General features: G+C 40.5%; 1 pseudogene; it reads left to right on the forward strand.

The window, feature by feature from the left end:
* Positions 1–815: 815 nt before the first annotated feature.
* LOC130882929 (immunoglobulin heavy variable 3-21-like) lies at positions 816–23,455 on the forward strand (annotated as a pseudogene).
* Positions 23,456–27,213: the final 3,758 nt, after the last annotated feature.

The raw sequence follows: 27,213 nt of genomic DNA on the forward strand, positions 1-27,213 counted from the left end.
TCTTGGATTGGGAGGATCAACATATCTAACTTATAGTTTTTTAATCACAGTTATTGATGGCCATATCTGCATGGGTGTGAACGCAAGTACTGCAACATAGGAAACATAACTATGACTATACACTCAGAAAAGTATGACTCAGTGCCTGGTCTAGAAAAATACATTTTCAACTGCTCCTCAGGAAGAGGTAAGGCCAAGGAATTGTCAGCCCTATCTGTACCAGGGCTTGGCTGATTAGGCCCTAGTTGGGCTAATTCAAACAACAGCAGTCATTATGAATCCATGATTGTGATGTCCATGTCATGTCATAGGAAAGGAGTTCTGCTGAGAGGCAAGTGTGACACTAGCCAAGATCCACCTAATGAAGAAGCCATGTCCAGCAGAGACAGAGGGACAGACAGAGATAATATCTAGACACACAGCTGTGTAAGGAGCTTTTCATTTCATGTAGACCCTAAAGATACACCACTTTGTGAAAACACAACATTCCATGAGCATATGGTGAAAAGGGAACTAAATAAATTGTGGTGAATCCCTAAAAGGAAATTATGTACACAGAGCTACGTTAATCCTTTAATTTCTATAAGTGTCATCAGTGTATATGAAGTATATGATGTCTTATATCTGCTATGTGTACTGCCTTCTTCCCAAGTCCAACTAGAGAGGCTGTTATGGAAGGAAGATATGCAAATAAGTCTTCTTTGTGCCCATAAAAAACAGCCCTGCCCTGACCCTGAAGCTTCAGCAGGGGAGACAAGCCCTGAATTCCCAAATTCTCCCAATCAGGATTCAGCACTGAACACAGGACACTCACCATGAACTTAAGACTCATACTGGTTTTCTTTGTCCTTATTTTAAAAGGTAATTTTTAAGGATGGGATGCTGTGTGTTGTGTGTAAATGAGAAAGAAAAAATATATCTTCTGTGTCAGTTTTCTAACCAGAAATTTTTGTGTTTACAGGTGTCCAGTGCCAGGTCCAATTGCTGGAGTCTGGGGAAGGCTTAGGGCAGCCTGGAAAGTCCCTGAAACTCTCCTGTGCAGCCTCTGGATTCACCTTTAGTGGTTATGCAATGGGCTGGGTCCTCCAGGCTCCAGGGAAGGGTCTGGAGTGGGTCGCATCCATTAGTGGTAGTAGTAACTACATCTAGTATACCGACGCTGTGAAGGGCTGGTTCACCATCTCTAGAGACAATGCCGAGAACACTCTGGACCTGGAAATGAGCAGTCTGAGGCCTTAAGAACACAGCCATGTATTACTGTGCTAGAGACACAGTGAGTGAATGCTACTGTGAGCTCAGACAAAAACACCACTGTGGGGAACACAGGACCATCAGGGGATGCAGAGAGCACTTAGAAATCTGGGTCACAGAAGAACCTTCTTAGAGAAGCAAGTAAGACTGTACTTCTCTGTGTCTTGCTGCCTCTCTATATCACAGTTAAGAATGAAAAGCTGAACGCATTCTTTTCAGTTTTCAGCCATAGCAGGAATAAAGCTTAGCCATTTAAAAATGCTGGCTTTATGGGCCGTCCTACCAGGGCAAACTCAGACTGTTTGAGGCAGGAGGGCTGACTACAGAGAGAGGACTTGAGTGTTGTCTGTGGACATAATGCTGCAGCTTGCTTGTTGGCAGGAACCTTGAATGCCACAGAGTTGTGGTGATAAACATGGCTACAGCAGGTACCTCCGCCATGAGGCTAGAAACCTAAAAAATGGGCTGTATCTAGCCAGCAAAGCAACGGCTTTAATCCTACCCATATTGCTCAGTAATTTAAAGGCTCATGTGGTCAGAAAAAGACAAAGAGATACAGTAAAGAGAGATTCAAAAACAAAACAAAAAAAACTTTAAATAATTTACAGTGTGTTAAAAATATATGCAGGCAAAAAGTTGAAGTTCTTAAAGTAAAGAAAGAAAGAGTAGTTGGGTATGGTGGTATACACCTTTAATTCCAACACTTGGGAGGCAGAGGTAGTTTGACCTCTGTGACTTCGAGGTGTGGTAGCACACACCTTTAATCCCAATGACTGGGAGGCAGAGACAGAAGGATCTCTGAGAGTTCAAGGACAGTCTGGTCTCCAGAGTTATTCCAGGACAAAGATATACATAGAATATAAAATAAACGTAAAAATAAACAAAATAGAGGTTAAAATAAAGCCACACAAAGATGGAAAATACAATGAGAATCTTGATACTATATGCTATTATACTCTGTTTGAATTGTTTGAATGCTGAGGAAGGAGCAACAGATGCTAAAAGATATTTGTTTATAAATGCTACTAAACTAATCCAACACAGATATTTTGAAAATACCTTGATTTTAGAATTTGGATCTAAGGATATGATACTTTGGAAAGAGTTTCTTCTTTTGTTTTCACAGAGGATGAGACCCTGTGGATTGCTTCCATTCCAATATGGTATGATGGACCACGCCCTCCTGAAGGGTTGCTGTGAACAACTTCAGAAATTACTTTGCTCAACTGCTGACTGAGATGAACCTAACAGACAGGTTATCCCATAAAAAACCTGAATAACAATGCCCCCATTCAGCAGGAAGCAGTTTGGAGAGAAAAAACTGTGGTCATGTTCCCATATATTGTTTATAAATGTTTTTTTACATTTAAAGGGGGATATGAAATAGATATGAATAATTTGCATTAGTATTTTAAGGTCAATTTTGTTATATGTATATGTATTTCTGATATTGATTAAGGTATTTTGATTGTGTAGTTCATTTAAAAATGTAATGTATATAGGTTGTTAATGGATAATCATTAATAACAATCAAGCTTGTAGTCATGTTAGTTAGATTTTCTAGATGTACATAGATATATTTTAGATCGGCATTCTTCATATCTCTCAAAGATTATAAAATATGGTATTTTAAGTGTTTTAATAACTTATGGTTTTTCTGACAATGAGACACATCTGCTCCTGGCAGCACTAATCTACTTCAAGAAGAAGATGGGCATCAAAGAGGATCCTTCTGGAGTTTGATAGCCATTTGGGCAAGAAACTGCTCTTGCCTGGACTATTGCATAAACTGAACAATGAGAACCCGCAGAGAGAGGACTACTGAACTTGCCTAAAGGTGAGATGATCTTTCGGGGTTCCTGATTCATGAAAGTCTACAAGACATTCTGCAGGATACAGCAGATAGTGACTGAACTGCTTTTGAAATTTCCTGCTTCATGGAAATGTCTCTGGATACCATGGGCTTTTAGGCCGAAGATGGATGCCACAACGGTACAGAGGAACTTTGAGTGACTGTCCAGGCAGCGAGATGTCTCTATGATTTCTAGAGTTTTGTAAGTTGCTTACTTCTCATTTACTTAGATAATATTTTATCTTTCTGGAGTCTTTGATGGAGTTGAAGAATAGTTAGTTATAGTTATAGTTTTCCTTAGTTATGATAAAGATAAAATAGATGTAAATATTGTAATTTTTACTTGATAACTGTTTTGTTATATGTAATTTTGCTATGTTAAAGTTAAAGCCTTCCTTCTTTTTGTTTAAACAGAAAAAGGGGGGCGGAGGCACCAGCAGGCAGGCCTAGGCGGCTGAAGCACCGGCGCACAGGCAGGCCCAGGCGGCGGAGGCACCAGCACGCAGGCAAGTCCGGGCGGCAGAGGCACCGGCGTGCAGGCAGGCCCGGGTGGTGGAGGCACCGGCAGTCAGGACCGGCAGGCAGGCCTACGCGGCGGAAGCACCGGAGCGCAGGCAGGCCCAGGTGGCGGAGGCACCGGCAGGCAGGCCTAGGCGGCGGAAGCACCGGCGCACAGACAGTTCCGGCCGGCGGAGGCACCGGCAGGCAGGCCTAGGCGGCGGAAGCAACGGCGCGCAGGCAGGCCCGGGCAGCGGAGGCACCAGCACGCAGGCAAGTCCTGGCGGCAGAGGCACCGGCGTGCAGGCAGGCCCGGGTGGCGGAGGCACCGGCAGTCAGGCCCAGCAGGCAGGCCTAGGCAGCGGAAGCACCGGCGCACAGACAGGCCCGGGCGGCGGAGGCACCAGCACGCAGGCAAGTCCGGGCGGCAGAGGCACCGGCGTGCAGGCAGGCCCGGGTGGCGGAGGCACTGACAGTCAGGCCCGGCAGGCAGGCCTAGGCGGCGGAAGCACCGGCGCGCAGGCAGGCCCAGGTGGCGGAGGCACCGGCAGGCAGGCCTAGGCGGTGGAAACACCGGCGCACAGACAGTTCCGGGTGGCAGAGGCACCGGCAGGCAGGCCCGGGTGGCGGAGGCACTGGATACAGGATAGTGCAGGCAAGAAACAGTGAAGCCTGCACTGAGAACAGATTGCCCCGCTACAATTAAATCAAACCCAATAGATAGCATCGGTAAGAGGAGATGGGCAGACGCCAAGGCAAGAATTCACCCAACAATCTGAAAAACAACATGAAAACACCAGAACCCAATGATCTTACAACACAAGGACTTGAACACCCTATCACAGGAGAAGAGGAAAAAACAGACTTTTTGAAAGCAATAGAGTCCCTTAAACAACATGTAAAAAACGCCCTCATAGAAATGGATGAGAAGTATAACAAAAAGTTTGAAGAAATGAGTAAATATGTAAATGATACCCTGGGAAGCCAAGAAAAAACGATCAAACAGGTAATGGAAACAGTCCAAGAATTGAAAACTGAAATGGAAGCAAGGAAGAAAACACAAACTGAGGACCAGCTGGATATGGCAAATATAGGTCAACGAGCAGAGACTACAGAAACAAGCATAATCAATAGAATACAAGAGATAGAAGAAAGAATCTCAGATTCTGAAGACAACATAGAGAAAATAAACGGACTGATCAAAGAAAACACCAAAACCAACAAATTCTCATCACAAAACATTCAGGAAATATGGGACACAATAAAAAGACCAAACCTAAGAATAATAGGGATAGAAGAAGGAGAAGAGGCACAGCTCAAAGGTCCAGAAAACATTTTTAACAAAATTATGGAAGAAAACTTCCCCAACGTAAAGAAAGATATTCCTTTGAATATTCAAGAAGCATACAGAACACCAAACAGACTGGATCAAAAAAAAACGTCCCCTCGCCATATAATAATCAAAACACAAAATATACAGATTAAAGAAAGAATATTAAGAGCTGCAAAGGAAAAAGGCCAAGTAACTTATAAAGGTAAACCGATCAGACTTACACCTGACTTCTCTATGGAAACCATGAAAGCCAGAAGGTCCTGGATAGAGGTACTACAGAAACTAAGAGACCATGGATGCAAACCCAAACTACTATACCCAGCCAAGCTATCATTCACTATCAATGGAGAAAACAAGACATTCCAGGAAAAGAACAAATTTAAACAATACGTTGCCACAAATCCAGCCCTACAGAAAGTAATAGAAGGAAAATCACAACCCAAGGAATCCAACATTGCCAACACTGCCTACAATAACCCAGGCATCTAGCGACCCTTCAGCAGCACAACTCAAAGAAGGGAGACATACAAACTCTTCTACCAAAAGCAGTAAGAATAACCGGAGTTAACAACCACTGGTCATTAATATCACTTAATATTAATGGTCTCAATTCACCAATAAAAAAGCACAGGCTAAGAGATTGCATACGAAAACAGGATCCAACAGTCTGCTGTTTGCAAGAAACTCATCTCAACCACAAAGACAGGCATCTACTCAGAGTAAAGGGTTGGGAAAAGGTTTTTCAAGCAAATGGTCCTAAGAAAAAAGCAGGTGTGGCCATACTAATTTCTAACAAAACTGACTTCAAACTAAAATCAATCAGAAGAGATCGACAGGGACACTTTATACTCATAACAGGAACGATTCAGCAGGATGAAGTCTCAATCCTGAATATCTATGCCCCTAATATAAAAGCACCCACTTATGTAAAAGAAATATTGCTAAAACTCAAGGCAGACATCAAATCACACACACTAGTAGTAGGAGACTTCAACACACCTCTCTCACCAATGGACAGGTCAATCAGACAGAAAACTAATAGAGAATTAAGAGAATTGTTGGAGGTAATGAATCAAATGGACTTAACAGACATCTATAGAACACTCCACCCAAATAGGAAAGAATACACCTTCTTCTCTGCAGCTCATGGAACCTTCTCGAAAATTGACCACATACTTGGAAACAAAGGAAACCTCCACAGATACAAAAAAATATCAGTGTCCACCTGTGTCTTATCAGATCACCACGGATTAAAGTTAGAAGCCACCAACAAAGCTACCCCCAGAAAGCTGACAAACTCATGGAAACTGAACAGTCAACTACTGAACCACACCTGGGTCAAGGAAGAAATTAAGAAAGAAATTAAAGTCTTCCTTGAATTTAATGAAAACAAAGAGACAACATACTCAAACCTATGGGACATGATGAAAGCAGTGCTAAGAGGAAAGTTCATATCATTAAGTGCCCACTTAAAGAAAACGGAGAAAGCATACATTGGGGACTTAACAGCACACCTGAAAGCTCTAGAAAAAAAAGAAGCAGACGCGCCCAGGAGGAGTAGAAGACTGGAAATAATCAAACTGAGGGCAGAAATCAACAAAATAGAAACACAGAAAACAGTCCAAAGAATCAATGAAACAAAAAGTTGGTTCTTGGAGAAAATCAACAAGATTGACAAACCCCTATCCAAACTAATTAAACAACAGAGAGAGAACACGCAAATAAATAAGATCAGAAATGAAAAGGGGGACATAACCACAGACACAGAGGAAATTCAGAGAATCATTAGATCTTACTACAAAAGCCTGTATGCCACAAAACTGGAAAATGCAAAAGAAATGGACACTTTTTTAGATAAGTACCATATACCAAACCTAAACCAAGACCAGGTGAACGATCTAAATAGACCTGTTAGTCGCAAAGAATTAGAAACAGTTATCAAAAATCTCCCTTCCAAAAAAAGCCCAGGGCCAGATGGTTTCAATGCAGAATTCTACCAGAACTTCCAAGAAGAGCTAATACCTATACTTCTTAATGTATTTCACAATATAGAAACAGAAGAGTCATTGCCAAATTCCTTTTATGAAGCTACAGTTACCCTGATACCAAAACCACACAAAGACCCAACCAAGAAAGAGAATTACAGGCCTATCTCACTCATGAACATCGACGCAAAAATTCTCAATAAAATACTGGCAAACCGAATCCAAGAACACATTAGAAAAGTTATCCATTATGATCAAGTAGGCTTCATTCCAGAGATGCAGGGCTGGTTCAACATAAGCAAATCTATCAATGTAATCAACCATATAAATAAACTGAAAGAAAAAAACCATATGATCATTTCATTAGATGCTGAAAAAGCATTCGACAAAATTCAACACTCCTTTATGATAAAGGTCTTGGAGAGATTAGGGATACAAGGGGCATACCTAAATATAATAAAAGCTATTTACAGCAAGCCGACAGCTAACATTAAATTAAACGGAGAAAAACTCAAAGCTATCCCACTAAAATCAGGAACACGACAAGGATGTCCACTCTCTCCATACCTCTTCAATATAGTGCTTGAAGTTCTAGCAATAGCAATAAGACAACATAAGGGGATCAAGGGGATCCATATTGGAAAGGAAGAAGTTAAGCTTTCAGTATTTGCAGATGATATGATAGTATACATAACCGACCCCAAAAACTCTACCAAAGAACTCCTACAGCTGATAAACACCTTTGGTAATGTGGCAGGATACAAAATCAACTCCAAAAAATCAGTTGCCTTCCTATACACTAAGGATAAGGAAGCAGAGAGGGAAATCAGAGAAGCATTACCTTTCACGATAGCCACAAATAGCATAAAATACCTTGGGGTAACTCTGACCAAGGAAGTGAAAGATCTATTTGGCAAGAACTTTAAGTCTTTGAAGAAAGAAATTGAAGAGGACACCAGAAAATGGAAGGACCTCCCTTGCTCTTGGATTGGGAGGATCAACATAGTAAAAATGGCAATTCTACCAAAAACAATCTATAGATTCAACGCAATCCCCATCAAAATCCCATCAAAATTCTTCACAGATCTGGAGAAGACAATAATCAACTTTATATGGAAAAACAAAAAACCCAGGATAGCCAAAACAATCTTATACAATAAAGGATTGTCTGGAGGCATTACCATCCCTGACTTCAAACTCTATTACAGAGCTACAGTACTGAAAACGGCTTGGTACTGGCATAAAAACAGAGAAGTCAACCAATGGAATAGAATAGAAGACCCTGACTTTAGCCCACAAACCTATGAACACCTGATTTTCGATAAAGGAGCTAAAAGTATACAATGGAAAAAAGAGAGCATCTTCAACAAATTGTGCTGGCAAAACTGGAAGTCAATCTGTAGAAGAATGAAAATAGATCCATATATATCACCATGCACAAAACTCAAGTCCAAATGGATTAAAGACCTCAATATCAGTCCAAACACACTAAATCTGATAGAAGAGAAAGTGGGAAGTACTCTACAACACATGGGCACAGGAGAACACTTCCTACGTACAACCCCAGCAGCACAAACACTAAGGACATCATTGAATAAATGGGACCTCCTGAGACTGAGAAGCTTCTGGAAAGCAAAGGACACTGTCACTAAGACAGAAAGGCAACCCACTGACTGGGAGAAGATCTTCACCAACCCCGCAACTGACAAAGGTCTGATATCCAAAATATACAAAGAACTCAAGAAATTAGACCGTAAAAGGTTAATCAATCCAATTATAAAATGGGGCACTGAGCTGAACAGAGACTTTTCAACAGAAGAAGTTCAAATGGCCAAAAGTCACTTAAGATCATGCTCAACTTCCTTAGCAATCAGGGAAATGCAAATCAAGACAACATTAAGATACCATCTTACACCTGTCAGAATGGCTAAAATCAAAAACACCAATGATAGCCTCTGCTGGAGAGGTTGTGGAGAAAGGGGCACTCTCATCCATTGCTGGTGGGAATGCAAACTTGTGCAACCACTTTGGAAAGCAGTGTGGCGGTTTCTCAGGAAAGTCGGGTTCAACCTACCTCTTGACCCAGCAATACCACTATTGGGAATATACCCAAGAGATGCCCAAACATACAACAAAAGTATATGCTCAACTATGTTCATAGCAGCATTGTTTGTAATTGCCAGGACCTGGAAACAACCTAGATGTCCTTCAATGGAAGAATGGATGAAGAAAGTATGGAATATATACATATTAGAGTACTACTCAGCAGTAAAAAACAATGACTTCTTGAATTTTGCATACAAATGGACGGAAATTGAAAACACTATCTTGAGTGAGGTAAGCCAGACCCAAAAAGAGGAACATGGGATGTACTCACTCATATTTGGTTTCTAGCCATAAATAAAGGACATTGAGACTATAATTCGTGACTCTAGAGAAGCTAAATAAGAAGGTGAACCCAAAGAAAAACATATAAGCATCCCCCTGAATATTAACCTTCATCAGGCGATGAAAGAAGACAGAGACAGAGACCAACATTGGAGCACTGGACTGAAGTCTCACGATCCAGAGGAGCAGAAGGAGAGTGAGCACGAGCAAGGAACTCAGGACGGCGAGGGGTGCACCCACACACTGAGGTAATGGGGATGATCTATCGGGAACTCACCAAGGCCAGCTGGCCGGGGACTGAAAAAGCATGGGACAAAACCGGTCTCGCTGAACATAATGGACAATGAGGACTACTGAGAACTGAAGAACAATGGCAATGGGTTCTTGATCCTATTGCATGTAATGGCTTTGTGGGAGCCCAGGTAGTTTGGATGCTCACCTTAATAGACCTGGATGGAGGTGGGTGGTCCTTGGAACTCCCACAGGGCAGAGAAACCTGCTTACTCTTTCGGCTGAGGAGGAAGGAAGACTTGATTGGGGGAGGGGGAGGGAATGGGAGGTGGTGGCGGGGAAGAGGCAGAAATCTTTAATAATTAAATTAATTAATTAATAAAAAATCAGCAAGAAAAAAAAATAGAAAAAGGGGAAATGATGGAGGAAGGTCATTGGTAATTAATAAAGAAACTGCTTGGCCCTGGTAGGTTAGAACATAGGTGGGTGGAGTAACAGGACAGAGAGCTGGGAAGAAGGGAAGTGAGCTGAGACGCCATGCTTCTGCTCTCCAGGCAAATGCGTTGAAGCAAGCTGTCAGGTCAAATATGCTGAATCTTTCCTGGTAAAACTGGTGCTACACAGATTTTTAGAGATGGGTTGATCAGGATATGAGAATTAGCCAATAAGGGCTAGAGCTAATGGGCCAAGCAGTGTTTAAAAGAATACAGTTTATGTTGGGACATAAGCTAGCCAGGTGACTGGGAGCTGGGTGGCAGGAACACAGCCTGCAGCTCCTACTACAAGAAGGTCTTGAACACCCTAATCCAGAAGAAGGGGGAAAATTGACATTACGAAAGTGATAGAGTCCCTTAAACAGCATGTAAAAAACGCCCTTAAACAAATAGATGAGAAGCATAATAAAGAGTTTGAAGAAATGAATAAATACATAAATGATACCCTGGGTAACCAAGAAAAAAACAATCAAACAGGTAATGGAAACAGTTCAAGAATTGAAAACTGAAATGGAGGCAAGGAAGAAAACACAAACCGAGGGCCAACTGGAAATGGAAAATCTAGGGCAACAAACAGAGACTACATAAACAAGCATAACTAATAGAATATAAGAGATAGAAGAAAGAATGTCAGACTCTGAAGACACCATTGAGAAAATAAACACACTGATCAAAGAAAACAGCAAATCCAACAAATTCTCATCACATAACATTCAGGAAATATGGGACATAATAAAAAGACCAAACATAAGAATAATAGGGATAGAAGAAGGAGAAGAATTATAGCTCAAAGGCCCAGAAAACTTATTTAACAAAATTATGGAAGAAAACTTTCCCAACATAAAGAAAGATATTCCTGTGAATATTGAAGAAGCATACAGAACACCAAATAGACTGGATCAAAAAAATCCTCTCGCCATAAAATAATCACAACACAAAACATACAGATTAAAGAAAGAATATTAAGAGCTGCAAAGGAAAAAGGTTAAATTACTTATAAAAGTAAACCTATCAGACTTACACCGGACTTCTCTATGGAAACCATGAAAGCCAGAAGGTCCTGGATAGAGGTACTGCAGAAACTAAGAGACCATGGATGCAAGCCCAGACTACTATACCCAGCCAAGCTATTGTTCACTATCAATGGAGAAAAAAGTATTCCAGGATAAGAACAAATTTAAACAATACGCAGCCACAAATGCAGCCTTACAGAAAGTAGTAGAAGGAAAGTGAAAACCCAAAGAATCCAACATTGCCAACACTGCCTATAATAACTCAGACAACTAGCGACCCTTCACCAGCACAACTCAAAGGGGAACACACTAACACTACTATAAAAAAATAATAACAACCGGAGTCAACAACCACTGGTCATTAATATCACTTAATATCAATGGACTCAACTCACCTATAAAAAGGCACAGGCTAAGAGATTGGATTCGAAAACATGTTCCAACATTCTGCTGTTTTCAAGAAACACACCTCAACCACAAAGACATCTACTCAGAGTAAAGGATTGGGAAAAGGTTTTTCAAACAAATGGACCTAAGAAACAAGTGGGTGTGGCCATGCTAATTTCTAACAAATCTGACTTCAAACTAAAACCAATCAGAAGAGATAGAGATGGTCATTTTATACTCATAACAAGAACAATTCATCAAGATGAAGTCTCAATCCTGAATATCTATGACCCTAATATAAAAGCACCCACTTATGTAAAAGAAACATTACTAGAACTCAAGGTAGACATCAAACCTCACACACTAATATTAGGAGACTTCAACACACCTCTCACCAATGGACAGGTCAATCAGACAGAAACCTAAGAGAGAAATAAGAGAATTAATGGAGGTAATGACACAAATGGACTTAACAGACATCTATAGAACATTCCACCCAAATAGAAAAGAATATACCTTCTTCTCTGCATCTCATGGAACCTTCTTGAAATTTGACCACATACTCGGTAACAAAACAAACCTCCACAGATACAAAAAAATTTTAATGACCACATGTGTTTTATCAGATCATATTGGATTAAAGTTAGAATTCAACAATGAAGCTACCCCCAGAAAGCAGACAAACTAATGGAAACTGAACATTCAACTGCTGCACCACACCTGGGTCAAGTAAGAAATAAAGAAAGAAATTAAAGTCTTCCTTGAATTTAATGAAAATAAAGATACAACATACTTAAACCTATGGGACACGATGAAAGCAGTGCTAAGAGGAAAGTTCATAGTACTAAGTGCCCACTTAAAGAAAACAGAGAAAACACACGTTGGAGACTTAACAGCACACCTGAAGGCCTAGAAAAAAAGAAGCAGATCCACCCATGAGTAGAAGACTGGAAATAATCAAACTGAGGGCTGAAATCAACAAAATAGAAACACAGAAAACTATCCAAAGAATCAATGAAACAAAAAGTTGGTTCTTGGAGAAAATCAACAAGATCGCCGAATCCCTATCCAAACTAATCAAACGGCAGAGAGACAACATGCAAATTAATAAGATCAGAAATGAAAAGGGGGACATAACTACAGAGACAGAGGAAATTCAGAGAATCTTTAGATCTTACTACAAAAGCCTGTATGCCACAAAACTGGAAAATGCAAAAGAAATGGACATTTTTTTATGTAAGTACCATATGCCAAAGTTAAACAAGGCCAGGTGAAAAATCTAAATAGACCTGTTAGTGGTGAAGAATTAGAAACTGTTATCAAAAACCTCCTTTCCAAAAAAAGCCCAGGACCAGATGGTTTCAATGCAGAATTCTACCAAAACTTCCAAGAAGCGCTAATACCTATACTCCTTAATGTATTTCACAATATAGAAACGGAAGAGTCATTGCCAAATTCCTTTTATGAAGCTACAGTTACCCTGATACCAAAACCACACAAAGACTCAACCAAGAAAGAGGATTACAGGCCTATCTAACTCATAAACATCAACGCAAAAATTCTCAATAAAATACTGGCAAACGGAATCCAAGAACACATTAGAAAAATTATCCATTATGATCAAGTAGGCTTCATCCCAGAGATGCAGGGCTGGTTTACCATTCGAAATTCTATCAATGTAATCCATCATATAAATAAACTGAAAGAAAAAACCATATGATCATTTCATTAGCTGCTGAAAAAGCATTTGACAAAATTCAACATCCCTTTATAATAAAGATCTTGGACAGACTAGGGATACAAGGGTCATATCTAAATAAAATAAAAGCTATTTACAGCAAGCCGACAGCTAACATCAAATTAAATGGAGAGAAACTCAAAGCCATCCCACTAAAATCAGGAACAGGACAAGGATATTGACTCTCCCCATACCTCTTCAATGTAGTGCTTGAAGTTCTAGCAATAGCAATAAGACAACATAAAAACAGAGAAGTCGACCAATGGAATTGTATAGAAGACCCGGATTTCAACCCACAAACCTATGAATAACTGATTTTTGATAAAGGAGCTAAAAGTATACAATGGAAGAAAGAAAGCATCTTCAACAAATGGTGCTGGCACAATTGGATGTCAACCTGTAGAAGAATGAAAATAGACCCATATCTATCACCATGCACAAAACTCAAGTCCAAATGGATCAAAGACCTCAATATCAATCTGAACACACTGAACCTGATAGAAGAGAAAATGGGAAGTACCCTACAACATATGGGCACTGGAGATCGCTTCCTATGTATAACCCCAGCAGCACAGACATTAAGGGCAACATTGAATAAATGGGACCTCCTGAAACTGAGAAGCTTCTGTAAAGCAAAGGACACTGTCATTAAGACAAAAAGGCAGCCTACTGACTGGGAGAAGATCTTCACCAACCCCGCAACAGACAAAGGTCTGATCTCCAAAATATATAAAGAACTCAAGAAACTAGACTTTAAAAGGATAATTAACCCAATTAAAAAATGGGGCACTGAACTGAACAGAGAATTCTCAACAGAAGAAGTTAAAATAGCCAAAAGATACTTAAGGTCATGCTCAACCTCCTTAGCGATCAGAGAAATGCAAATCAAAACAACTTTGAGATATCATCTTACACCTGTCAGAATGGCTAAAATCAAAAACACCAAGGATAGCCTTTGCTGGAGAGGTTGTGGAGAAAGGGGTACCCTCATCCATTGCTGGTGGGACTGCAAACTTGTGCAACCACTTTGGAAATCAGTGTGGCGGTTTCTCAGAAAAATTGGGATCAACCTACCCCTGGACCCAGCAATACCACTCTTGGGAATATACCCAAGAGATGCCCTATCATATGACAAAAGCATTTGTCCAACTATGTTCATAGCAGCATTATTTGTAATAGCCAGAACCTGGAAGCAACCTAGATGCCCTTCAATGGAAGAATGGATGAAGAAATTGTGGAATATATACACATTAGAGTACTACTCTGCGGTAAAAAACAATGACTTCTCGAATTTTGCATGCAAATGGATGGAAATAGAAAATACGATCCTTAGTGAGGTAACCAAGACCCAAAAAGAAGAACATGGGTTGTACTCACTCATAATTTGTTTCTAGCCATGGATAGGGGCCACTGAGTCTATAATTTGTGATCCTAAAGAAGCTAAACAAGAGGGTAAACCCAAGGAAAAACATATAGATATCCTCCCAGCTATGGGAAATAGACATGACTGATGGGCAAAAAATTGGAATCTTGGGGGTGGGGTGGGATGGGGATGAGGGGTGATGGGGAGAGAAAAGTGTGAAGGAGAGGATGAGGGGAACTGGGGGAATCGGGGTGATTGGGGTTAAAGGAAGGTTGGATTGGGGAGCAGGGAAACTCATACCTTCGTTAAGGGAGCCACCTAAGGGTTGGCAAGAGACTTGAACCTGGAATGGCTACCAGATGCCCAGGGCAATGTCCCCAGTTAGTTCATTGGGGCACCTGAGGATAGGGAACCTGAAATGAACCTATCCTATAATCATACTGATGAATATCTTGCATATCGCCATAGAACCTTCATCTAGCGATGGATGGAGATAGAGCCAGAGACCCACACTGGAGCACCGGACTGAGCTCCCAAGGTTATAATGAGGAGCAGAAGGAGAGAGAACATGAACAAGGAAGTCAGGACCATGAGGGGTGCACCCAACCACTGAGACAGGGGGGCCGATCTATTGGGAGCTCACCAAGGTCAGCTGGACTGCTACTGAAAAAACATGGGATAAAACCGGACTCTCGGAATGTGGCGGACAATGAGAGCTGACGAGAGGCCAAGGAGAATGGCACAGGAACTTTCAACTGGCGATAGATCGAGAGAGAGACAGAGACCCAAATTGGAGCAATGGTCTGAGCTCTTAAGGTCCAAATGAGGAGCAGAAGGAGGGAGAACATGACCAAGGAAATCAGGACCACGAGGCGTGCACCCACCCACTGTGACAGTGGAACTGATCTATTGGGAGCTCTTCAAGGCCAGCTGGACTGGGACTGAATAAGCATGGGTTGAAACTGGACTCTCTGAACATGGCGGACAATGAAGGCTGATGAGAAGCCAAGGACAATGGCACTAGGTTTCGATCCTAATACATGAACTGGCTTTGTGGGAGCTTAGCCTGTTTTGATGCTCACTTTCCTGGGCCTGGATGGAAGTGGGAGGACCTTGGTCTTCCTGTAGGGCGGGGAATTTGGACTGCTCTTCAGTATCGAGAGGGAGGGGGAATGGACTGGGGGAAGGAGAAGAGGAGTGGGGATGGGGGAGGGGAGTGGGGGGGGCAATGTGTGGGAGGAGGGGAGGGAAATGGGAAACGGGGAGCAGTTGGAAATTTTAATTAAAAAAAAAAAGACAACATAAGGGAATCAAAAAGATTCAAATTGGAAAGGAAGAAGTTAAACTTTCATTATTTGCAGATGATATGATAATGTACATAAGCGACGTCAAAAACTCCATCAAAGAACTCCTACAGCTGATAAACACCTTTAGTAGCGTGGCAGGATACAAGATCAATTCCAAAAAATCTGTTGCCCTCCTATACTCAAAGGATAAGGAAGCAGAGAGGGAAATCAGAGAAGCATCACCTTTGATGATAGCCACAAATAGCATAAAATATCTTGGAGAAACTGTAACCAAGAAAGTTAAAGATCTATTTGACAAGAACTTTAAGTCTTTGAAGAAAGAAATTGAGGAGGATACCAGAAAATGGAAGGATGTCTCTTGCTCTTGGATTGGGTAGATCAACATAGTAAAAATGGCAATTCTACCAAAAGCAATCTATAGATTCAATGCAATCCCCATTAAAATCCCATCAAAATTCTTCACAGATCTTGAGAGGACATGAATCAAATTTATATGGATAAACAAAAAAAAACCAGGATAGCCAAAACAATCTTATACAATAAAGGAACTTCTGGAGGCATTACCATCCCTGACTTCAAACTCTATTACAGAGCTTCAGTATTGAAAACAGTTTGATATTGGCATAAAAACAGAGAAGTCGATCAATAGAATCGAGTAGAAGAGCATGATTTTAACCCACAAACCCATGAACACCTGATTTTTGATAAAGGACCTAAAAGTATTCAATGGAAGAAAGAAAGCATCTTCAACAAATGGTGCTGGAAGAACTGGTTGTCAACCTGTAGAAGAATGAAAATAGATCCATATCTATCGCCATGCACAAAACTCAAGTCCAAGTGGATTAAAGACCTCAATATCAGTCTGAACACACTGAACCTTATAGAAGAAAAAGTGGAAAGTACTCTACAGCATATGGGCACAGGAGATCACTTCCTACGTATATCCCCAGCAGCACAGACATTAAGGACAACATTGAATAAATGGGACCTCCTGAAACTGAGAAGCTTCTGTAAAGCAAACGACACTGTCACTAAGACAAAAAGGCAATCCACTGACCGGCAGATCTTCACCAACCCTGCAACAAACAAAGGTCTGATCTCCAAAATATATAAAGAACTCAAGAAACTAGACTTTAAAATGCTAATTAACCCACTAAAAAAATGGGGCACTGAACTGATCAGAGAATTCTCAACAGAAGAAATTCAAATGGCCAAAAGACACTTCAGGTCATGCTCAATCTCCTTAGTGATCAGGGATTTGCAAATTAAAACAACTTTGAGATACCACCTTACACCTGTCAGAATGGCTAAAATCAAAAACACCAATGATAGCTTCTGCTAGAGAGGTTTTGGAGTAAGGAGCACATTCATCCATTGCTGGTGGGAATGCAAACTTGTGCAACCACTCTGGAAGTCAGTGTGGCAATTTCTCAGGAAATTTGGGATCAACCTATCCCAAGATCCAGTAATACCACTCTTGGGAATATATCCAAGTGAAGCCCTATCATATGACAAAAGCATTTGTTCAACTATGTTCATAGCAGCATTGTTTGTAATAACCAGAACCTGGAAACAACCTAGATGCCCTTCAATGTAACAATGGATGAAGAAAGTGTGGAATATATTCATATCAGAGTATTACACAGCAGTAAAAAAAACAATGAGATTGTGAATTTTGCATGCAAATGGATGGAAATAGAAAACACTATCCTGAGTGAAGTATCCCAGACTCAAAAAGATGAACATGGGATGTACTCACTCATAATTGGGATTTAGCCATATATAAAGGATATTGAGCATATAATTTGTGATCATAGAGAAGCTAAATAAGAAGGTGAACCCAAAGAAAATCGTATAGTCATCAGCCTGGAAAGGGGAAGTAGACAAGATTGCCAGGCAAAAACTGGGAACTTGCAGGTGAGGTGGCATGGGGCTAAGTGAAAATGGGGTGAGAAACTTGAGAAGGGGAGGATGGGGGGAGTTTGGGGGAATGGGATGGTTGGGATATAGGAAGGGTGGATACGGGAGCAGAGAAATATTTATCTTAATTAAGGGAGCCATCGTAGGGTTGGCAAGAGACTTGACTCTAGAGGGGCTCGCAGGTGTCCAGGGAGATGTCCCCAGATAGTAGTACCTTGGCCAAATGAGCAAAGGGAACATGAAATGACCCTATCCCATAGCCATACTGATGAATATCTTTCATATCACCTTAGAACTTTGATCTGGCGATGGATCGAAATAGAGACAGAGACCCAATTTGGAGCAACAGACTGAGCTCTTCAGGTCCAAATGAGGAGCAGAAGGAAGGTGAACATGAGCAAGGAAGTCAGGACCACGAGGGGTGCACCCACCCACTGTGACAGTGGAACTGATCTATTGGGAGCCCACCAAGGCCAGCTGGACTGGGACTGAATAAGCATGGGTTGAAACTGGACTCTCTGAACATGGCGGACAATGAAGGCCTATGAGAAGCCAAGGACAATGGCACTAGGTTTCGAACCTAACACATGAACTGGCTTTGTGGGAGCCTAGCCTGTTTGGATGCTTACCTTCCTGGACCTAGATAGAAGTGGGAGGACCTTGGACTTCCAGCAGGGCAGGGAATTTGGACTGCTCTTCGCTATCAAGAGGGAAGGGGAATGGAGTGGGGGGACAGGGAGAGGACTGGGGATAGGGGGAGGGGAATGGGGGGAGGGAGCATTGTTTGGGAGAAGGGGGAGGGAAATGGGAATTGGGGAGGAGGCGGAAATTTTAATTAAAAAATAATAAAATAAAGAAAAAAATTAAAAAAAGAAAAATATCCATTGTTTTTGGATCTTGGGAAAGATCCAAAAAAAACAAAAATGAAAAATCAAACAAATCAAAGATGAGACACACTGAGCATAATGTCTACAAAATGTTCTTCTAACAAACAGTGGTTCATGAAAAGCGGGGGACAAAGCACTTACAGGGTTGGATGCCCATCAGAGCTGTTATAGTATGGCGGGCAATAATGTTAAGACCTGTCTCTACCACTGATACTCACATACAGAATATGTACAAAGGAATAAGGAACACAACATGTGGGGTGACCAATGTGAAACAATTGGTGGATATTCTCTGGGATTTACTGAACAGTTTATTTCGAACTATTCTCTGTCACTACCTGTTTTGAACTATTCTCTGCAACAGTACCAAGTCATGGAGAAAAGCCCTAAATCCATTTTCTCTACGGTGATCTTCACCAAAGACAATCAGTTCCTATTGTTCAAGCATGCCCTCCTCTGCTTCTTGTCATCCCTTAGAGTTCTCTATCTTTTAATTTGCTTCAGGTAACATAACCCTGAGAACTGGTTTTATGCTACTGCTTTCTATGAGGTGCCATGAAGGTCTGCCCTCCATCCCTCACCAACATGACAATCATATTTTGGATCCTGCGTTTGCAATGTGCTTTAAATGGTAAAGAGACAAGGAAGTAAATAAAAAATAACATAGTGACAGAGACACAGACAAAATGAAAACAAGAACTAGGAAATATCCAGATATGGTGTCCTTGAGTGGGACAGTAAATATTCTGAGTCCAGTTATGTGTATGACAATCAATCCTTTGAATCTCCTCTCGGATATTAAATTAAAACCACATGCACTAATTGTTTCTGAGTTGTGTCCTCACAAGTTGGATATTCTAGGTGAGTGATAAGAATAAAATTAACATAAATGATAAGAGAAAGGATTTTAAGTTTCTCCCTAATGCTGATTTCACATCAGGAAGAGGCTGAAGTGCATCTTATAGCTAAATTCCATCCTAAACACTCTGCTGGAATTTACAGAGATATGCACTGAGGATGTTGTATCCTCTGTTATCTACAGCATAAATGTAGAGTGTGTTAATGTTTTGCATCCAAGGTCTGCACAGAGTGAATCATACAATTTCCTATTCATATGCAAGTGAGAAACCAGATAGTTTAAGGAAAATGTTACTTTTTTATCACCAGGTCCTCTAAGAAGCACAGGCAATTCTCAGAAACCCAAGTGAATTGTGTATATCTTGCCCTGTGACTCCCCTCATCTGATGTTGTAACCTTTGGTATCTTCTTTTACACAAGAAAAACTTCTAGAGTACTCTTTACTTGCCATAGCCTATTAATCTTGATTTTTAATTATATACTGTACATCTGTGTTCCTCTACACTCATGTCTAATTGTTTCTAGACAGACAAATGAGCATACTAATTTTATACGTTCCATATATATATGGAATATATATATATATATAATCAGGAGTCTTAAATTATGACACTTGTTGACAGTAAATTTTGTAAGGTAACTTGGGAATTTTGAATAATATTTAATTCATCCTCATTATTTTTAAACATGTGATAGAAAAAGCACATATTTGTAAATTAATGTTAATTTCCAATGTGAACTTAGACAATGAACCATCCAGAGTTTCCTACTTCTAAATTAATAGGACCTTATAAAAAAGAATACTGTTGTTATAATTGTTGCAACATTCTATTTCTGAACATTTCCATTTTGGTAAACATTAGTTTGCACTCAAAGTCCAAGATAATGATTCCTCTATAGGCATATTGTGCAAGTCAGACCACAAAATTCTCAGACACAAATGGGATGCACATCCCAGAAGACATCAGATCCAGTCCCAGGTTCATCTCTCTTTAACCCTTCCCATGAGCAACTGACTTCTATGATTTTCATGGCTTGTGCTGTTGTTGGTGCTTTTGTTACCTATAAAAGCTCCTAGAATTACTCCTCTGCACTCTGATGTTGTGTGACTAGAAGAGCCTGGTTTCTCATGTGTGTGCTAGACATTTGTCTTCCAGAGAAACTGTGTATCCACTGGGTACCATGTTGATGGAACATAGGCTTGAGAATCTTTTAATCTGAGTCTGAAGCTTCTCCTGAAATTCAGGCATTGACACCAATAGTGTGTGATTAATCTTTGGAGACCACATTGACTACATTCTTAGGATGCTGACTTCAGAACGCATAACTGTGAATTGAATAACTGCACACAATGTAACCCAAAGGCTCCACTGTCATATTTTCCAGGGTCAGTGTGAGCATCAGTCTACATGCCTGATCCTGAAATGGATGAACAGAGTAGGACAATGATCTGTATTCTATCAATTATGTTTTAAATATACACTGATTGGCCAGTAGCCAGGCAGAAGGATAGGCAGGACAAGCAGACAAGAAGGAGAGGCAGCTAATGAGAACATGAGAATTCTGGTAAGAGGACAGAGTTGGCAGTCCGGATCCAGCCATAGAAGTAGCAAGATGTGACTGCCTCACCAAAATAGGTACCAAGACACATAGCTAACATAGACAAGAATAATGGGCTAATATAAATTATAAGTGTTAAAAAGAAGCCTGGTCTAATGGGTCAAGGACAACAAATCGCAGCACCATAGACAACTGCATCCACATAAAACCTGACAGAGCTTGGGAAATAATTCTAGACAAAAAGGAATAGAGTTAAGCACAGCTTATACATTTTCTCCATTGGGCTCTGTATAGGCAAATGTGTCTCATTTATAATAATAAAAACAGTCCCCTGAAAATCGAAATTGATGCTAAAATTTTGTGCTTTGGTATAATAATTCATTCAATGTGCACATTATGTTGACTATATAAATATGCAGAAATAAAAACTGACCTAAGACAGCATGAAGGCAGCCATGTGTTCCCTGTTATCGAGATGGGAAAGGGACAGGAAGAGTGGGGAGTAAACAGTGATCATAGGGAGAACTTCAGGATACAAACAATTGAGTGCTGCAAATATAAACATGTCCTTACAGTAATCACTGAAAGGAAGACAGGCAGTAACAAAAAGCATCTCATTTGCAAATTTCCTGGGGCCATAGGACAGCATCTCCCAGAAGTGAGTAAAACTCAGAAAAGCCCAAAGTCTTCCTATCATAGGGAAGGAGTTCTGCTGAGAAGCAAGTGTGAATCCAGCCAAAATCCACCTAATGAATAAGTCATGTCCAACAGAGACTGAAGGACAGACAGAGATAATACCTAGAAACACAGCTGTGTGCGGAGCTTTTCAATATCACATTGACCCTAAAGATACATGACAGTGTGGAGATATAACATTCCCTGTGCATGTAGTGAAATGGGAAATAAAGTGTGGTGAATCCCTAAAAGCAAAATGTGTACACAGAACTACATTAATGCTTCAGTTTCTATAACTGTCATCAATGTATATGATGTCTTTTATCTCCTCTGAGTACTGCCTTCTGCCCAGGTCCAACTAGAGAGCCTGTTATGACAGGAAGATATGCAAATAAGACTTCTTTGTGGCCTTAAATACCAGTCCTGCCTTGTCTCTGCAGCTCTGGCGGAGGAGACAAGCCCTGGATTCCCAAATCCTCCCAGTCAGGGTTCAGCACTAAACACAGGACATTCATCATGGACTTAAGGCTCATACTGGTTTTCTTTGTCCTTATTTTAAAAGGTAGTTCATAAAGATGAGATGCTGTGTGTTGTGTGGACATGAAAAAGAAAAAAATGTCTTCTATGTCAGTTTTCTAACCAGAATTCTTTGTGTTTACAGGTGTCCAGTGTGAGATGCAATTGCTGGAGTCTGGAGGAGGCTTAGTGCAGCCTGGAAAATCCCTGAAACTCTCCTGTGCAGCCTCTGGATTTACCTTTGGTGACACTGGAATGAGCTGGTTCCGCCAGGCTTCGGGAAAGGGTTTGGAGTGGGTCGCAACCATTCGTTACGATGGTAGTAAGAGCTGGTATACCGACGCTGTGAAGGGCCGGTTCACAATCTCCAGAGACAATGCCAAGAACACTCTGTACCTGGAAATGAGCAGTCTGAAGTCTGAGGACACAGCCATGTATTACTGTGCAGCAGACACAGTGAGTGAATTCTACTGTGAGCTCAGACAAAAACAGGGCTGTGGGGAACACAGGACCAGCAGGGGGCGCTGATAGCACTTAGAAATCTGTGTCACATAAGTACCTTCTTTGAAAAGTGTGGAAGACTGGACTTCTCTGTGTCTGCTCTGTCTCTCCATATCACATTTAAGGATTTTCTCTACAGGAATAGAGTATAGTTTTCCTTGAATGTCTAAATATTTATTCGAATTTCTGTTTCCTGTTGTGATATGTGTTATTATTTATTACAGTATTTCTCCCTGCTTCCCTTTATCTCTGTCCACCCATCTTGGTCTCAGTATCTCTATCCGTCTTTTTCTCTTTCTCTCTATTTCCTATCTGTGTGTGTGTGTGTGTATGTGTTTGTGTGTATTGACATATGATGCATTTCTCTAACAGTCTGCACCATTTGTTTGAAATGATTCTGTCACTGAGTCTGGATCTCAACCACTGGATAGTCTGGTGGTCCAGTGAGTCGAGTGATTGTTCTGACTCCATATTTCCTCTATGGTATACCTGGTTCTCTGTCATACCCATTTATTTTTCTTTTTTCCTCCTTCCTACCTTCCTTCCTTTCTTTCTTTTTTCATTCATTTTTTCTTATTTTTAATAAATTCTTCTTAGTTCTGTGTTTAAAACCCACTGAAGGGATCTTGTGTGGCAAAAACTTGATTTTTACAGCTCTGTCATTGTGCTTTTTAAATTTAGGATGTGCTATTACCTGAACAAAATGCAGATCATCACAATAAAAAAAAGTGATCCTGTGAAATGGCAAGTATAGTTCCTGAAGAAGACAAAGAAGATTGTAAATGCTAGAAGATACAGGTAACTCAGAACAACATGTGAGTCTAGAGGACTCTGGTAGATCTGTTTGTCTCCATTAGTATGACTCTATGCCCACAGAATTGTATACCCCTAATTTAAAACTTTCTGTTTTTTAAAACATTCCCATTCAATGCTGTGATTTAGCCCAACGATCTAGTTCTTGTGTTGTTTATATGAGACCTTGATTCAAACGGTCATATTTCAAAATTATTTTTCTCATATTGAATAATAAATACTGTGTTTGAAATATCCTACTCCATGTTAAAAGTAATAATATTATTTCTGTCATCCAAGAGAACAGTCTACTTTTCAAGAAAAACTCCTTTCTCTCACTTCTCTAAGTTCTGAGTTAGGAGATTAACAGATACCTTAGAGAACCCACAATGGAGAGATGATGTACTCATGAGCACACATTGTTTTGCCCTCCTTCCCCTGATTGGGATGCTTCACCTTGACAAGTGCATGTGGGCAGAAGATGTAGCAAAAACCTAACATTTCTAATAATAACAGAAATGGATCTTAAACGCAAAAGATTTTAAGTTGCTTTTAACTGGTGATATGAGTGTCATTCACGCAAGACAAAATAGAGACCAACTGTTATGGGAGTGGAGGGGAAGGGATGCTTTTGCTGTGGAGATGGGAATGTGGTTCTACTCAGACATTATGAAAACAGTGGAGTCCCTCAGAGAATTATACAAGATGATATGACCCTGCAATCTGACTTTTGGATGAGATAAAAAAGAAGCAGATTTGTTGCAGTAAAACACAGAACAAGAAAAAAGAAAAGAAGAGACATGAGAGGAGGAGAGGGCAGAAGGGTCAAAGGAGTGAGAGAAAGAGGAGAGAAGGTAGTGGAATGAATCAAGTAATCACAGAGCATTATAAATGATTATAGTCAATAGTTTTTAAGTAGAATGAATGACATAGGTGGGAAATGAATATTTCTAAAAGCACAGGCTTTTAATATACATTTACCTATCTTCTCTTGCAAGGTTTTCTTGGTAAAGGGTTGCCTCTGTTGTATATTTCTCCATTTGTGTGTGTGTGTGTGTGTGTGTGTGTGTGTGTGTGTATATATATATATATATATATATATATATATATATATATATGAGTGTCTATGCTCTTGCTGCACAGATGCATACTTGTTCATCATCTATAAATAGTTTACACTGCAGAGGTTACCACAGCATCATCTCACCATAGAAATCTGCTCAGTGGTCAGGTGAGAATGAGGCTGGGATTCAGGGTTGGACTTCAGGATCAGGGCCTCCCTTACCCTGAAAAAGCTTCTGAAGACATTCCAGTTCCGATTCTTACTTAAGATCCCAGTGACTCTCAAAGCACCAGAAGCAGAGAGAACCGCTCAGCAGGACCTGTCTTCCTCTTTTCAGTGTGTGGCAGACACTGCTACTCATACGTGCAGTCTGCTCTCATTGTTACCTTTTCATTCAGGTGTGTGAGTTGAAGATGAGTAGTGAGAATCCAGCACATGCTGTGGTTCAACTACACAGTAGTCTTGAAAAGGTCTTGGAGTCCAGACTCAGAATAGGAGTCACCAGCTGAGACAGAAGTTTCCCTCTACTTCTCCTTGTCCTCTTCACTTTGTTTTCTTTGTTTCTTTGATTTATCCTCACAACCCCATATTACTATGTTATCCACAATGGAGCATATGTACTGACAATGTTTATGCTTTACAAATTAGTTCTCCTTGTATTTCCCTTTGGAAAGGTGTTGACTGAATTACTGAATTTTTCAATTGGTAGCCAAACTTCCTGGGATTTTTTTCCAAAGAAATGAATTATTGGGAAAATCCTGAGATTTAGGAGGTTCTCGAATAAGAACAAATATCATGTTAAAGCTCATTAGGATACATAACAAATAGACTGAAGCTTTAAAATGGAAAGTAAGATTAACATTTTCTTATTTATTTATTAAAAATTTCCACCTACTCCCATACTCCCATTTCCCTCCCACTCTGCCCATTCTCCTCATCAGTGTGGCTATGGGACAAGGCCAGTTCAGGAACGCTCTCCTCTGATGCCCAAGTACCTAGCGGGAAAATCCCCTTGGACACCTGGGATTCCCTCTAGAGCCAAGTCTCATGCCAACCCTAAAATGGCTTTTTTAAGATATCTTCTTCCCTGCTCCCATATCCACCCATCTTAAATCCCAAGCATCCCATTCCCCCAAGCTCTCCCCATTCCTCCCATTCTCCCTTCTCTCTCCCCATGTCACCTTTCCCCATTTTACCCCCACAACCAGTGATCCCTACTTTTGCCAGGGGATTTTGTCTACTTCCATTTCCCAAGAGGATAAATATATGTTTTTCTTTGGGTTCACCTTCTTATTTAGCTTCTCTAGGATCATGAAGTATAGACTCAATGTCCTTTGTTTATGGCTAGAATCCACTTATGAGTGAGTACATACCATATTCCTCTTTTTGGGTCTGGGTTATCTCACTCAGTAAAGTGTTTTCTATTTCCATCCATTTGCATGCAAAATTCAAGCTGTCATTTTTTTTTTTTTACAGCTGAGTAAAACTCTAAAGTATATATTGCCACACCTTCTTTATCCATTCCTGTCTTCAGTGGCACCTAGGTTGTTTCCAGGTTCTGGCTATTACAAATAGTGCTGCTATGAACATAGTTGAACAAATGCTTTTGTAGTATGATGGGTATTCTCTTAGGTATATTCCTAAGAGTGGAGTTGCTGAATCCTGCGGTAGGTTGATTCCCAGTTTCCTGAGAAACCACCACACTGCTTCCCAAAGTGGTTGCACAAGTTTGCTTTCCCACCAACAGTGGATGAGTGTTCCCCTTTTCTTCCTGGGATTTCTGTTGTTTTATATCTGCAGCACAGCATCTGCATCTGATCCTATCTCTGCCTCAGCTGCTGCCTGCACCTCTGCAGCCACCACTGCTACTACTCTGCTGCTGTTGCCATGGTTCAGTGGAACTTTTGCCTCCCACAGCCACGGACTCAGTATGGGTTCATGGATGGAGGTAGATGTTGTTTTGAATAATTCTATGTCTTTTTATTTTACCAATAAAGACTCAGGAACCCTGTGAGATGCTGGAGTGAAAACCTGCTAGCCCAGAGAGGCAGAGAAAGAAAGAAAGCAACAGGGTGACTTTCTGCAATTGACTCAAAAGAATGCTGTCCTCTACATCATCGAGAACTCCTTCAACCTGATGTCTTCTCTTCTACTTCCCTCATCCTGTCTCTCTGTCTCTCTCTCTGTCTGTCTCTATCTCTGTCTCTTTCTCTCTCTCTCTCTCTCTCTCTCTCTCTGTCTGTCTCTCTCTCTCTCTCTTCACCTCACTCTCCATAATTACTTTTACTCAATTGGTTTCTTGCTCTGAATATTGACATTTTGTTGATTTTATTTAAATAAAATCTTGGATTCACAGTGTGGTCGAATATCCCCCAACATTACTTTCCTTTGTATAAATAAAAAGGAAATATTTTAAATCTACTATAGTAAAACTATTTACAATAATGAAGCTATTTTGCCAAGCATTCTAGAATGTCCAGCTTGGTTGTATTTGTCAGTTTTAGTAGTAAGTATTTCAGAGTTCAAAGTTCTGTAAAATGTTCATGTCTGTTTCATATGAATGCAGGGATTTGAATGTCCAGGGTAGTTTGTAGCGAGAAA

The sequence above is a fragment of the Chionomys nivalis genome, chromosome 10 (assembly GCF_950005125.1).
Source record: "Chionomys nivalis chromosome 10, mChiNiv1.1, whole genome shotgun sequence".
NCBI lineage: Eukaryota > Metazoa > Chordata > Mammalia > Rodentia > Cricetidae > Chionomys > Chionomys nivalis.